The sequence below is a fragment of the Bemisia tabaci genome, chromosome 1 (genome assembly GCF_918797505.1).
Source record: "Bemisia tabaci chromosome 1, PGI_BMITA_v3".
In the NCBI taxonomy this organism is placed as follows: Eukaryota; Metazoa; Arthropoda; class Insecta; order Hemiptera; family Aleyrodidae; genus Bemisia; species Bemisia tabaci.
The window spans coordinates 10,079,892-10,093,121 of record NC_092793.1 but is presented as its reverse complement, the minus strand read 5'-3'; the positions used below and the strand labels follow the sequence as shown (position 1 = coordinate 10,093,121).

General features: G+C 41.0%; 1 protein-coding gene across 2 annotated transcripts in view; it reads right to left on the bottom strand.

Annotated features, from left to right (window-relative positions):
- LOC109038492 (paxillin) overlaps positions 1–13,230 on the bottom strand; it is a 120,770-nt gene that overhangs the window by 88,287 nt on the left and 19,253 nt on the right. The window lies entirely within an intron of this gene.

The window sequence follows — 13,230 nt, the reverse complement described above, 5'->3', positions numbered from 1 at the left end:
GACATTGCACGATGGGCATTCTTTCAGATTTTTCCTCTCGAAAAGGGAAATCATTGATGAATGTTTCCATTTCCCGGTTACGGTGCATGGAGATGGAGAGGTGTTACGGTCATGGGCGGATGTAGGAACTCTTTGACGAAGGAGCAGACGTCAAAGGGGTCTGAGGGGACACGGAAAGACACCCCCCTTCTCCCTGGCGTCACCACCGCAGGAGTTCCAGAGACAGGGGGGATTCAAAAGTTTCCTCAGCTCCAATGGAAGAGCCGGAGAGCCTCCCCAGAAAAATTTTGAAAAAATGAGTTCAAGGGTAATTTTGAGCAATTCTACCCGAAATGTGACATTGAATTTCAAAGATGAGATATAACATGCATTTATTTAGCAGAATTCTTCACATTCTCTGGACCGTTAGAGAGCATTTAGTGTGCAAGGCAAGGAGTGGGCGCAGCGAGGTGCTTTCAAGACTTTCCCCTAACTTATGGTTCACCCCCCCCCCCCACCACCAACACCAGAGAAAAATTTGATCATTTGCGATAAGAACGATGCATATTGTGCTTTTGGGGTCATAGTTAACCATTGGTGTCAGCTCTGTAGATAACACAAGAGGGCCATGGCCAATGCCCACTGTTCGAGGGAGGATCCTTAAAATCCTCTGTTAAGATTGATGTCTGTAAGTACCTGAACATGAATAATACTTCAAATTATGTTCTCAAATGCGCACGTATCCACTTATTTTCTGTTGTTCAAATGAGAGATGCAACAGTTTTAACCGTGTGAGGTGGCTCAAATTGCATGCCCGGAAAATGAAGGGGCACTTTCCTGACAGCTCGCATATTCACTTGGGTAGCCTCTGAGGTTAATTACAGACGCAAGGAATGGAAAGAAATAGCCATGTGCATTCAAATATGATAGCTGACATTTTCACAATTATAAAGTAGACTTAGAATACCTGAAAAAATGACTCTATATTGCTTGCTGAAAAACGCCAATGGAGATGTTGCACGTGTGAGGAATTTGCGATTTGACTATTGATTCTTATGTAGAAGTTTGCGAGAAACACGATGGTGCCACTGGTTCTCTCTGAAATCAACTCCCAAGCTCAAAAAAAGCTCTCAAGTTGAGGCTAAAATGGAGAGGATATCCCACGCTATCCTAAGAGTCCTAAGAGTTTTCCACAGAACTTCAACACGCTCTTTTTCATTGTACCTGAAAATTTAGAGGTTTTACGCTAGGAAAAACATATTTAATCGCGGGAAATTTGACATCATCCGAATCCACATATGACGTTCCCCTTCGGCGCGGCAATATGTATTTCAAATCAAAACATTCGATTTGGCAGCGTGATCCTTGCAGCAGTGCTCGTAAGTGGAGTTGTAGTTAATGGTACGTCGTTCATTCATTGTTTCAACTCGAGCGCTCATACCACTATCCCCCGTCCCCCGGTCCGCATCCCAGGTTGAAATGGGGGGCCCCTGGGGTGGAGGGGGGGGTGGACGGGACTCAACTCTGTTTTCTGTTTCCGTTCGACGGGAATCGATCGTCGATAGCTCAAGGTCGACCCCCGGGGTGTCGAAATCGCGCGTTTTAAAAATATCGACGTGCGCTTCGTCGGACCGCGCGACGCAGCGTCTCGGCACGTCACGTCATTCAGCGCGGAATGTTCAAAATTTGCCGTTCCCTGGACGAAAGAACGCAAGTCGGTCCAAGGTTGTCGAAGTGAATTAAATGGACGTATTTCTGCCAAACGGAACTATGTGCATGAAGACATGAGTCCTGAGACCCATAGGAATATATGCATATCAGGGCTCATGTCATAATGCACGTAGTTCCTTTTAACAGAAATACGTCCAAATCAGCAATGGGTCACTAAACAATGAGCGAATTTTGACTTGCCAATACAATTTTCCAAGAAGGACGCGTAAAGAACGTCGCGCACACTAACAACGAGAAAAAACGGCTCGGAAACTGAGAAATACGCAGTTCAAAAAGCGCAATTAACTTTTACGCAAAATTAAAACGCCCCGGTTTCGCGCCAAACCGAATTATGTCATCCGCACCAATCAGTAGGGAGCACCGTTTCTACGACTTCTGTCAAATGTCTTTCTACTCCTCGTAAAACACAAATCTCAAAAATCATACTTGTCAAATCTTGGGCAAAAATTACACGGTCTAGCGGTCAGCGCGTCTGACTCAAGGTCAATAGGTTCCGGGTTCAAATCCCGGTGGTGGCGACTAATTTTCACGGAACTGACGAGTGGATCCGTTGAAACAGATACTACTCGGCCTTAATCCCTGAAAGTTTGAAAAGCCTGGAGCATGGATGTGCCTAAATCCCTCGATGTCTACGGACAATAAACATAGTTTAAAGTTGGTTGAAGGCGCTATATACGAAGCCATAAAACTAGCAGACAAGAAGAAAAAAAATACAAATTACACGGTCGTATAATTCCGTTGAAAATCCAATAATTTCGGCCAATTATTCAAATTTTCGATACAGTTACATTCCGTCGTCTGAAAAACGATGACGTTTTGGGTTTCCTCGACTTCCTGCGAGTTCACGGACGCTTTCAATTCGAGGATTGGATCGCGATCCGGCAATGGAGCAAAACGCAACGGAGTGTCGAGTGGGCTCACCTTAAGGCCACAACGCCGTCTATTTACCGAGACCCACTGACCCCCTCACCGCTCCTCACAACGTCTTTCATAAAAACGCGCTGTCCACGAGTTTTCCGGTTCCGGAATACCTCCTCTAATCAGATCGGATCTTCCTGGTCGCTTACAGAGGTTTAAGGCGGAAACGTTGATTCCCGAAATCAGTTAGACGCCAGATGGAGTTAACGCACTAACGGGAATGAAATTTCTCCAAGCAGGTCTCCTCTGTGACTTATGCGGCACGAAATATTCTGCAAAAAATCGGAAATTAGAATTACCGAGTGCGATGGCCTGCAGCACACTTTCGCTAGACAAAAAAGCTCTGGTAAAAATTGGCAGTGGAATGTGTGTTCCAAAATACTTTAGACCTAAAGCCGGCTGTGAGATTTCCAATAGCTTCTGTAGCGGCTGTACACTTTCTTTTTATAGCCGATGGCGATTAAGCAACAGCCAGATGATAAAAGTTTATGCTAAACGTTACTAAATACGGATACTAGGACTTAGTTAGTTTTGGGACTACCGCTCTCTTTTTGTGCCGTAGTATCTTGATTTATTTTGCGAGGAAAGCTCCGTACTTTTGAAGGATGCCTGTCATTCTTAATATGTTGGAGCGCCTTCAATTTCGTATGATACTGTGCAATACCTCTGGTGTGAAATAGTTGCTTCAGACGCCGTGGCACGCATTGCGCAATGCGTGAAGTATCCCTGTTAGGTTTGTAGGCGCCAGCGCGTCGCCGCGCAATGCGTGAAGTATCCCTGTTAGGTGTTTGTAGGCGCCAATGCGCCGCCGCTCCGCTTTGTGTTAGGCTCTAATATTTAATCTCGCGGAGTCAGCGTTTTTCAACTCATGATTTTGAAATGTTTGCACACTCTGTATGGACCATCTCATTTTAATTGATGAAAAAAAAAAAAAAATATGTTTCAAAGGCAAATATGTGTGTTTTGTAAATATTAAGGTGGTTCCGTAACAAACTTAATGATTTCTAAAGCACACACATTTCTACACAATTTCTTATAGCCTTTTATAGCCAATGGCGATAAAGCGTAAAGCCCGGCAATAGGAACTATAGCCCGACTGTATACTTTTTTATAGCTTCGTATAGCCCGGCTACATGATTTGCTCCGCTTTCTACAGCCAGCTATATGATTTTCAATAGCCTGCTTTAGTCGGCTATAAGAACTCCTATGGTATTTTGAAACGCAGCTCGTATCGCCAATTTTTACCAGGGAGAAAAGTTGTTAGGCAAATGGCTCAAAAATCACGGTGAGCGCATCGGCAAAGTCTGAAATGCACTCCTAACTTCACAGTCTGTGTAAGAAGTATACGTTTTTAAGGCTTCTCGCTTCATGGACGATATGATGGCACCGGTGAACATTTCGTAAGAGGAGGCGTTCCATCCAACCCTTCCGTACTAGGATGCTACACAATATTTAACATGGCGGACGCCAACCCGCCAAACACACACTGGAAAAAATATCTAGAGTTCACACTCTAGAAAACAATGACAAGAAAAAATACTCTTGATTCATCGGATTTTCACTTGAATCAAAAGGAAATCCGCTTAATTTAGGAGGCTGGGTTCTTGATTTAAGCAAAAATCCGATTGAATCAAGAGTATTTTTTCTTGTCATTGTCTTCAAGAGTCTGGACTCTAGATCCAAGCGGATTTTTTTTTCCAGTGCGCGTGACGAGACGGGATCTCATCAACCGGCGTTTCGATATTAACATTTTTTTGCATTTATAAGGACCATGGTGTTTATTCCTCACGATTTACACGCGGAAAATGCGCGTGCTTATTCATGTTCAATTTTTTGTAGCATAGTGCGCAAGGGTTGGATGGAACGACTCCTCTTACAAAATGTTCACCAATGCCGCAGTATCGTTTTTGAAGCGGGAAGTTTGAAAGACGCATATTTTTTACGCAGATTGTGCACCTTTGTGCAGATTGTGTGTGCGACAGGGTGTGTGATTGTGAGTGAGGTGAATTTGTGTGGAAACGTATTTGAGACTTCCCCGATGCGCTCATCGTGATTTTTGAGTAATTTTCTGTAAGAATCTATTATGCTTTTTGCTCTGGCTGCAGTTTGCAACAGGCCCATTCGTTCTAAAAACGTACCATTTGTATTCATACATAGAGGCTACACCCCTTGGCTGCTACGTAGCTGAACCCTCGGGACGGTTTCCCATCGATTGCCGCAAAAATCATGAACATTGATCTGGTTTATTTTTAAAACGAATGGGCCTGCTGCAAACCTTAGCTAGAGCAATAAGCAGAACAGTTTTTTGCTGAAAATGGCTCAAAAATCACGATGAGCACATCGGAGAGGTCTGAAATTCTGCTTTTTGCTCTGGCTGAAGTTAGAAACATGCCCATTTGTTGTATAAATGCACCAGGCCAATGTTGATGATTTTTGCGGCAATCGATGGGGAACAGTCACAGGGGTTGAGCTGCGTAGCAGCCAGGGGGCGTAGCCTCTGTGTATGAATACAAATAGACGCCTGAAAAAGAAAGCGGAGCAGGGCTCATTTGCGAGCGGTGAGAAGGACGGAGTTTCGCCTACGGTTCAGACCAGTTGAAGAGGAAATGAATGCGCGTGCGCTCCGCTAAATGCTCATTGCCTAATGTAACATTACCGTCTTCGGACGACAGAGACACATTTGTACTTTTCTTTGCATTGTCCGTCGACTTTTATTCGCAGTTGTGGCACCTCGTTATACCGTTGGGTCTACTTTGCTTGTCATTGTCGTAAAACAACTCCCCGCTGGGCGCTAAAGAAGTGAGAGTGCTCCTTCCGTACTTGGCTTGCGGTTTCTGGCGTAAGTGATGTGAGGCTTAACCAGCATCCGTAAATAAACGAAAAGATTTTCACCGTCCAGCTTGCGTCCCGAGAATCGCCCATCTGTTATTTCCTTTGCTTTTATAGGTTTTGTCGATCTTCAGCAGGGCGTCTAGCATCAGGATTTTCCCGATTTTCCCAATTTCATCAGGATTTTCCCGATTTTCCCAATTTCATCAGGATTTATGGAAAAATTGGTCGTAAAATCAGGATTTGAGAGAAGTCGGCTGTCCGATCGTATTTGTTTACGCTTTCACATAAACTTATGCAGAAATTTTAATTTTTCTCCACAAAAAATCAGGATTTGGAAAAATTATGAAATCAGGATTTAGAAGTCCAAAATCAAGAGAAATCAGGATTTTGCAAAATGGAAAAAAAAAATCTAGACACCCTGCTTAGTGCTTGAGAAGTTTTGCAAACAAAGTATTTGTATACGTAGAAAATAAATTAAGACTTAGATGAATCATGGACACGCGCTTAAAAATGAGCAAAAAAGGAGCGAATTTTAGTAAAATGTTGACAATATTATAAAAAAAGAAAAACTGAAAATTCAAATCTCATCGAAAATTATAGAGTATGCACAAATAGATCTGCGCATAATTGCAGAAAGGAACCGCGTTTAACAGTTATTATACTTTCTCGTTTCTCGTGTACAATGATGTGGCTTTGGTCAGCACATTCAATGATTATGGAAAAGATAAATAGACCTTCAAAACATATTTAAGAGTATATGAATCTCTTAAGGTTCAAACATAGTTTTAGATTCGTTCCGAAATTCTTTTTTTCTTCACTATGTCCTGTTTGGCATTGTTCAACGCCTCGGATCGCCTAGCTGGAAATCGAACTCTGGGGCCTTCTGATCATAGAGTCAGTGCTCCAACAACTTCACCATAGAAGTCCGAATAAAATGTGCAGACAGATGTATGAGTGAGTGCATTCTGTGGGAATAATCGTGAGTCAATAGGAATACCATCACTTGTTCTGAAAGCAATGACACAAAATTTCAGAGTGTAGGAGGGCACGAGATCAGCAAAGACTCGATAAACTATTGGAAATAGTATGCATTTTCTGTCACTTAACGACTGGCGGGCAGCTCATTTTAAGAAAAGGGCGAATGTTATACGATTTTTCACAGCGCTTATGCATACATCGCTTGGGTAACGGGTCTGAATTTTCTGATGATATAACAGTTTTATGAATGTAAAGTTAAACAAAATTAAGAAATTCTTCCAATTCTTACGGTCGAGACCGTTCAAAAACTGCTGTATAGAACACGCCTGAAACTAATGCAAATTATGAACCTTAAATCAAGCTGTGAACGCACTCTTTCATTATGCGGAGCAACTAAAATTCCAACTCATGCAGACTGCTGTGTGAAGTGAATTGCCACGGAGAAACCCTTCAACCAGCCGGTGATACCACTTATCAAGCTTGAGCGTCGGTAAAAAAGTATCACGCTGAATTGAAGGCGCTTTGAGCCGGACGCGCTTCGCAGCTATCCGCGTCTGCCTCGCCGTCTCACGTGACAGCTCGTCCCTCTCAAGGCTTGACTGCTGAGAGAAAGAGATTAATTTGAAAATTTCGTTCAAAGATAGATGAAGCGATAACGATTGAGAGACTTAGAGGCTTGTCGACTTAGAAATAACACGGAGTTCGACCTCGAGATTTGAAATCGTTACTACTTAAACATTGGGCTTCTTCCAGTGATTTTCTTCAGCACGGGAATAAATCAAGACGCAATAGGAAAATTTAGAGATAGAGAGAAAAAAGTTGGAGAGGGAGAGGGAACGAGAGGAAAGTTCTCCCGCCAACGTTATAAATGACTGAAGTCCTCAATTTGGCTTTTCATTACTCCCAAACCAAAAATATTCTGTGAATTCAATTTGAGCGGCAACTATGAACTGTATTGTTACACAAACAATAAGAGGGAAAGTTCGGTTGCACGAACCGCAAGTACGGTGTTTAATATTGGTCGTACAGTTTGGTTTATGTAGCTGTGCTCTCGGTTCTACGAACCATACACTGGTAAATCGAGTATGAACATGACCCGGGCTTTTTCTACAGTTCGGTTTGATTTGAAAGCTCAGTTGCATGGACCAAAGATACGATTTCTGGAGCCAAGGCTTCTTTTATGGGAACCGAATAGTGCGGCGTAAATAGTACACCATACTCGAGGTTCAAATGACCGAATTTTTATTCTCAGCGCAGGGGTCCGGCCCCACTCCGTCGAGACCAATGATACTAGGAACAAATTAGATTCTAATCTATTCTGTTCTGTTGTTGAAATTGCATTGTTAAAATTGGGATTTATATAATTTAATGATTATGATTTTTTTGACTGAAAATAATAATGATAATTAAGATTTTTGATCGACAAAAGTACATGAGAACGTTGAAAACAGCAAATATGTTGGAAATACACGCTAAAACACATAATTTGACATGTCTGTTTTATACATTTTGAATTACTCTTTTCTCTTCGTGACAGGCAATCAGGTTTACCGACACAAAACCTGATGATTCAATTATAGAAAGGACTTGTTTCCTTTTCATTATTATAAAGAAGAGGGTAATATTTGGCAAGCCTCAAAACCATTGTAAGAAAGATCGATAACAGTTTACGAGATTTTTTTTTTTTTTGTTAAAGTCTTTTTCACATCTCTGCGCAAACTTGGTATCCCGGTGATCAGGGAAAGAGTGCCTACCGGCACCGGCGCGGGAGAAACAAAAATTTGAGATACGGCAATCACGAATAACTGGGCTACATCTTGCAATTAGGAACTACAATAGCTGGCTCAGTTTAGAAACAACGCATAAGCCATTATTTTCCCTATGCACAATAGTGTTTTCACGGACGAGCCAGACATTTCAAAGTCCAACTGATCGCCTCGAAAAGTATTTTGGACATTTCTGTGAGCGTCACATGATTTTCGCGCCATACTGCCGAAGAAACTTTACTCGGCGGTATGTTTATGTACAACACACTCATCGACACATCGAATTTAAGTTAAATGTCCTCTCCACCTGAAACAGTGACTTGGATCTGGTAAGATTCCATTATTCACAGGCCTCTCGCCAATTTGCGTGCTTCACTCGGCGCGGTGTCACTCAGCGAAGAGTTTTGCCGGATCTGCTAGCGGATTCTCGGAGCCAGAAGACACCATGTCAACACCTTGCCCCGAGTCTCTTCTCTCTTAATTCGACGAGATGCTAATCTTCGACACATTAATGCCGAAAAAAAACTGGCAAGAAACAAAATTATGCCGCAACCATTTCCTAAAGAATACAGTTGAACGCGTGACACTTGACAGGATGACAAGTCAAAACCCCTGACTTTTCAAGATTGTACAGCATGGAATTCCATGACTTGTCAAGATTGTACAGCATGGAATTCCATGATTTTTCAAGACTGTACAGCATGGCATTCCCTGACTTTTCAAGGTTGTACAGCATGAAATTCCCTGACTTTTCAATGTTTTTCTTTCTCACATGGACCGCGTTAAGCAGAGTGGAACCAAGCGACATTAACTTTGAAACAATTTAATTTTTTTACAACAAAACGATTGCGAAACGGTGGGAACGGCGTGCGGGTTATGGTGCAAATTTCAGTGAATTTTCTGTACGGTACGAAGCAAATCCCTTAAAATCATAAAAGGAATCCGCACAAACATTCTCTTGTAAAAAAATAATTTGCTCGGTTAGAAGATTCCGCGCACTCATCACGGGGAGGTGTCTGTGTCCTGTTCGATTTTCGATTGTTTTATTGCATGAAACTTGTTCATGGATGCTTATCAAAAGTCATCATGACGCCAACTTTCTGCGAGCAGGCGTTTTTATACGATCCGCGGTGGAAGTTTCGATAATTCCTTGCATAAATGACAGTAGTTCGGCGATAAAAAGTAAATGAATCCTTCATTTCAGCACATCGAGTACAGTTCGGGAACGCGGTCCACGAGATCTCTCATAAAAGTTCTCTTCACGAAAAGTTGTACGCCTTAAGTCTCTTAAAATAGATAAAAAGCAATGTTTTGGCTGGAGGAGGAAAATTCAAGGTTCCGCGCAGAAAAACTGCCCAATTTCTCCAGGTTCTTTCTGAATTTTCAGGAAATTTCTGCACCCTACTAAAAAGAAAATAATTAGTATACTCACTTGATACTGCTAGAAACACACATACGAATGGGAGTCAACTTACCTGTAAACATACAAAAAAACACATAATGAGTCGAGGTGCATACTTTCACGTGTCAATTGAAGGTATATCAGATGATTGAAAAGACATAATTAGAAAGAGTTTTGGGGCAAAGTTTGTTGTTCGAAACGTCGAACCCATTCAAGAAAGGATATCCATAAAGGTGACTTAACAATTTTTCTCTGACATTTTCGCCATTTTCCCTGGTAGTTCCAGGTTTTCCTTGACTTTTTACAATTTCCTAACATTCCCCGGTATTCCCTGACTGTGGCAACCCTGATGACGCAGATGGTAGATACAACTCGTAAGAACTGGGAACGATTTGGACATTTTGGACTCCCTATAATTTTACATTTTCGAATAGTTTGTGTGGGAAGTTGAGTATGAATGACCCGAACATTACGCGACGGCTCGTGGTTGGTAAGTACGAACACAGCGATTCAAAAAGAAATAAGAATTGATATTGATTGTCCGACCACAGAAAAAGGTTAAAGTAAAAATTAATGGAGTTTTAATGATGACTGCCGACTTTCCGTCTTTATTGATGAGTTCATATTTTCTTTTACTGCTTCGTGAGAATATTTTATTCAAGATGACGCAAATCGTGATGGTGAGCAACAACTATACAACTCAGCGTCGCGGCGTCAAAGCTGATCGCTTAAGTATAGTGATTTCACGATAACAGGAACAGGAAAAGCTATGTCGCTGTGAGGGCATTTTTAAATGTGAGAGAGAAGTGACGTGTTTGCGAATACACTTTTTGATTCTCAGGTTTTTCATTTTTGATAGTTAATTTTATGACATTTACGACATGAAACGATTGATAGAAAATTTGAGGAATTGACATTAACGATTCTTAAATTGAGGTCGGTAAGTAGCATTTTTCCAGAGCATGTGTGATCGAGCAAAATGTTCTATTGATGGAATGAATGACGATCCAATAAAACGACCTGAGGCGGATGCTGGGAGCTCAATTCAGGTTATCTAATCTGAAAGAACACAATGGCTTTGAGAGAATGAACCGTGTTACCGTGAGTTAACAGGGTGGTAAAACACCGGGGGACTGCAAAGTGCACGCCTTCTATTCATACAATCAGTACATTTTACAAAATTTCCCTTTAGAAAATTGTTGAATTACTGGAAGTAATTATAATATAATATTTATACATAATATTTACATAATATTTTTTAGTGGTTGTACATTCAATCTTAAAAAAATTAACACGCAACATCGTTACTTCGAAAGCGCCAAAAACGAGTGTCGCGTTAACCGTACTGAAAAAATCTCACATGTGGACATTAATCATTATGCATGGTATGGTATATGCATCGCTGGCAGTTAGCAACTGCTAGCAAATTGCAATCCATTTGTGTTGAATAAAAATGTAAAAATGTAAAAATAAAGAAACAAGATGGAGAGTATTGATTACGTGCTTGAATTTCGAACAAAATTTCTCTCTTTCATTAATACATGGTACCAGCTAGCGCACTTGCAAAGGTGTTCGGTGAAATCAGAACCCGAGTTGGGTTTGGTTTGGTTACGCAACTAAACTAACCGTCTGGCAAAGCGGCGAGTATCGGTGGAGTTTGAAGGCGCTCCAAAGCAGAGTTTAAGCTTTTGAAGCTCTTTATCAATGGAACCTTTATCATTGACAAATCAACAAATTATCAAACAATTATTGCAATTTCACGCGTAAGGACGCATACCGCTTGCAAACTGCCTGCAATTGCCGACTACCCGCGACATATTATGTAGAATGTTTCCTGCCTCTATGAAATTTGGACACAAAAAGGACAGCATTTATAAGTTTTGTCAAAACCGTCAAAAACAATGAAACCTTGTCCGAGGACTAATTTACGGCGGAAAAGTAAGATCAAAGCGTGCTGCGGTAGAACAGGGAGAACTAAAGGACAATGAATTCATAGTCTCCTTATTAACTATGACGAAAAAACCCGACACCTCAGTGTCAATCTAAGGTGTGATGTTGAGCTTCTTTTCTGAACAGATAGCGCTCAGAATATTAATTAATTTTACTCTCGCAGAATTGCATAATAACAACTGTCGAATACTGGCGATTTTGACGATGACAGGCGCAATTTAGAGTCTCGACGGCATATTAGCGAAACAGTGATGTGATGAGAAAGAAACAGGGGAAAATTGAACGAAATTTTTCGAAAAATCGTCGTTTTCCGGAGCGTAACTATATTCCAAGGTTGCAAACTTGACTTAAACCTATCAATTTTTTACAAAAACTTAACAACGGAGTTTTGGTCTAAAATTTGTCTAATTTTTGCCTCATAGATCAGACGGAAAATCAGTGAAATTTTAGTTCAAAACACGCAAGATTCTCTTGATAAAAACGCAATTTGAGAGGGAATATTCGGCAACATTGAAATATAGTTACGTTCTTTCGTGGAAGGAACGACGATTCGATAGAAATCAAAATAGTTAATATGGGAGGTCAACTCCGTGAAACAAGAGATATCAGAGGGACGCTTTCGTCTTGATGAGAGGAGCAATATTTAGTGATGGTAAAATTGGTGAAATATTGGTAAAATAGTGTTCTTCGGATCTTCCGATTAATGATACTCGCAAGGGTTTGAAAAGTGGAGCAAGGAGCGATAAACTGTTCCGCAGTAGGTGTCCTTAGGAGGATCCAGAAATATAGTTTCCACTCACTGGCCCACATCGGGGTCGGTGGTGAATCGGAACTTAAAATAAACGAATTGCTTTGACGACTTGATAAACAAAGAACTGGAAACAACCAATTTAAAATGGCACAATTATTTCCGATCCAAAATATTTATCAAAATCGGGAGGACTCCCTGCGGAGTGGGTGACGCTGTTGCCAAGTCGAGCTGAGTCAAAGAAATTTTGACTTTACTAGTAATGGAGCATGTTACGGGAAACCTTCGGCCACCAAAATGGGACGCGATGATTTTGACTTATACTGTTGGGTTCATACCAGCTTATGCTTTTGGCTAAAATTGTCCGATTTGGTCAAATTAGGCAACAAGGGATGGGACCCTTCTTTTTGGCGAATCCTGAGCGTGAGGGGGCACGGACGGTTGCATTTTCGTTCTCGTCAGATTTTGGCCGGTTTTCCCGTAAGTTCACCAAGATACTGAGCTTAAAATGTTCAAACGGAAGACTTTCCAAAAAAAAAAAAATTATTTCCACAGGGTGCTCAACACTCTGCGTGTAAGAAACGGAAGTACTCCAGGTGCAGCGATGATTTTCACATAGATTTCAATATAAGAAATAGTATAAAAATAGATTTAAAAATGAGAGAATGCACCGCCGAGTGACGTCATCGGTCGGCATTTCCCATTTAAACACAAGTATTTTAGCAAATTGAATAATTCTGTCATATCTCCTTCAATAATTGTTCAATTTACTCATTAACTTCTGCTCAAACACGTAATTCGTCACATTTCAGACACCTGCAAATTCTCCATTCTTCTACCTATTCTATTACAATGATTTATGGATGAAAAAAAATCTCGATTTATAAAAGAAAAGTAATAACTTAATGGTTTCACACATAATAAAT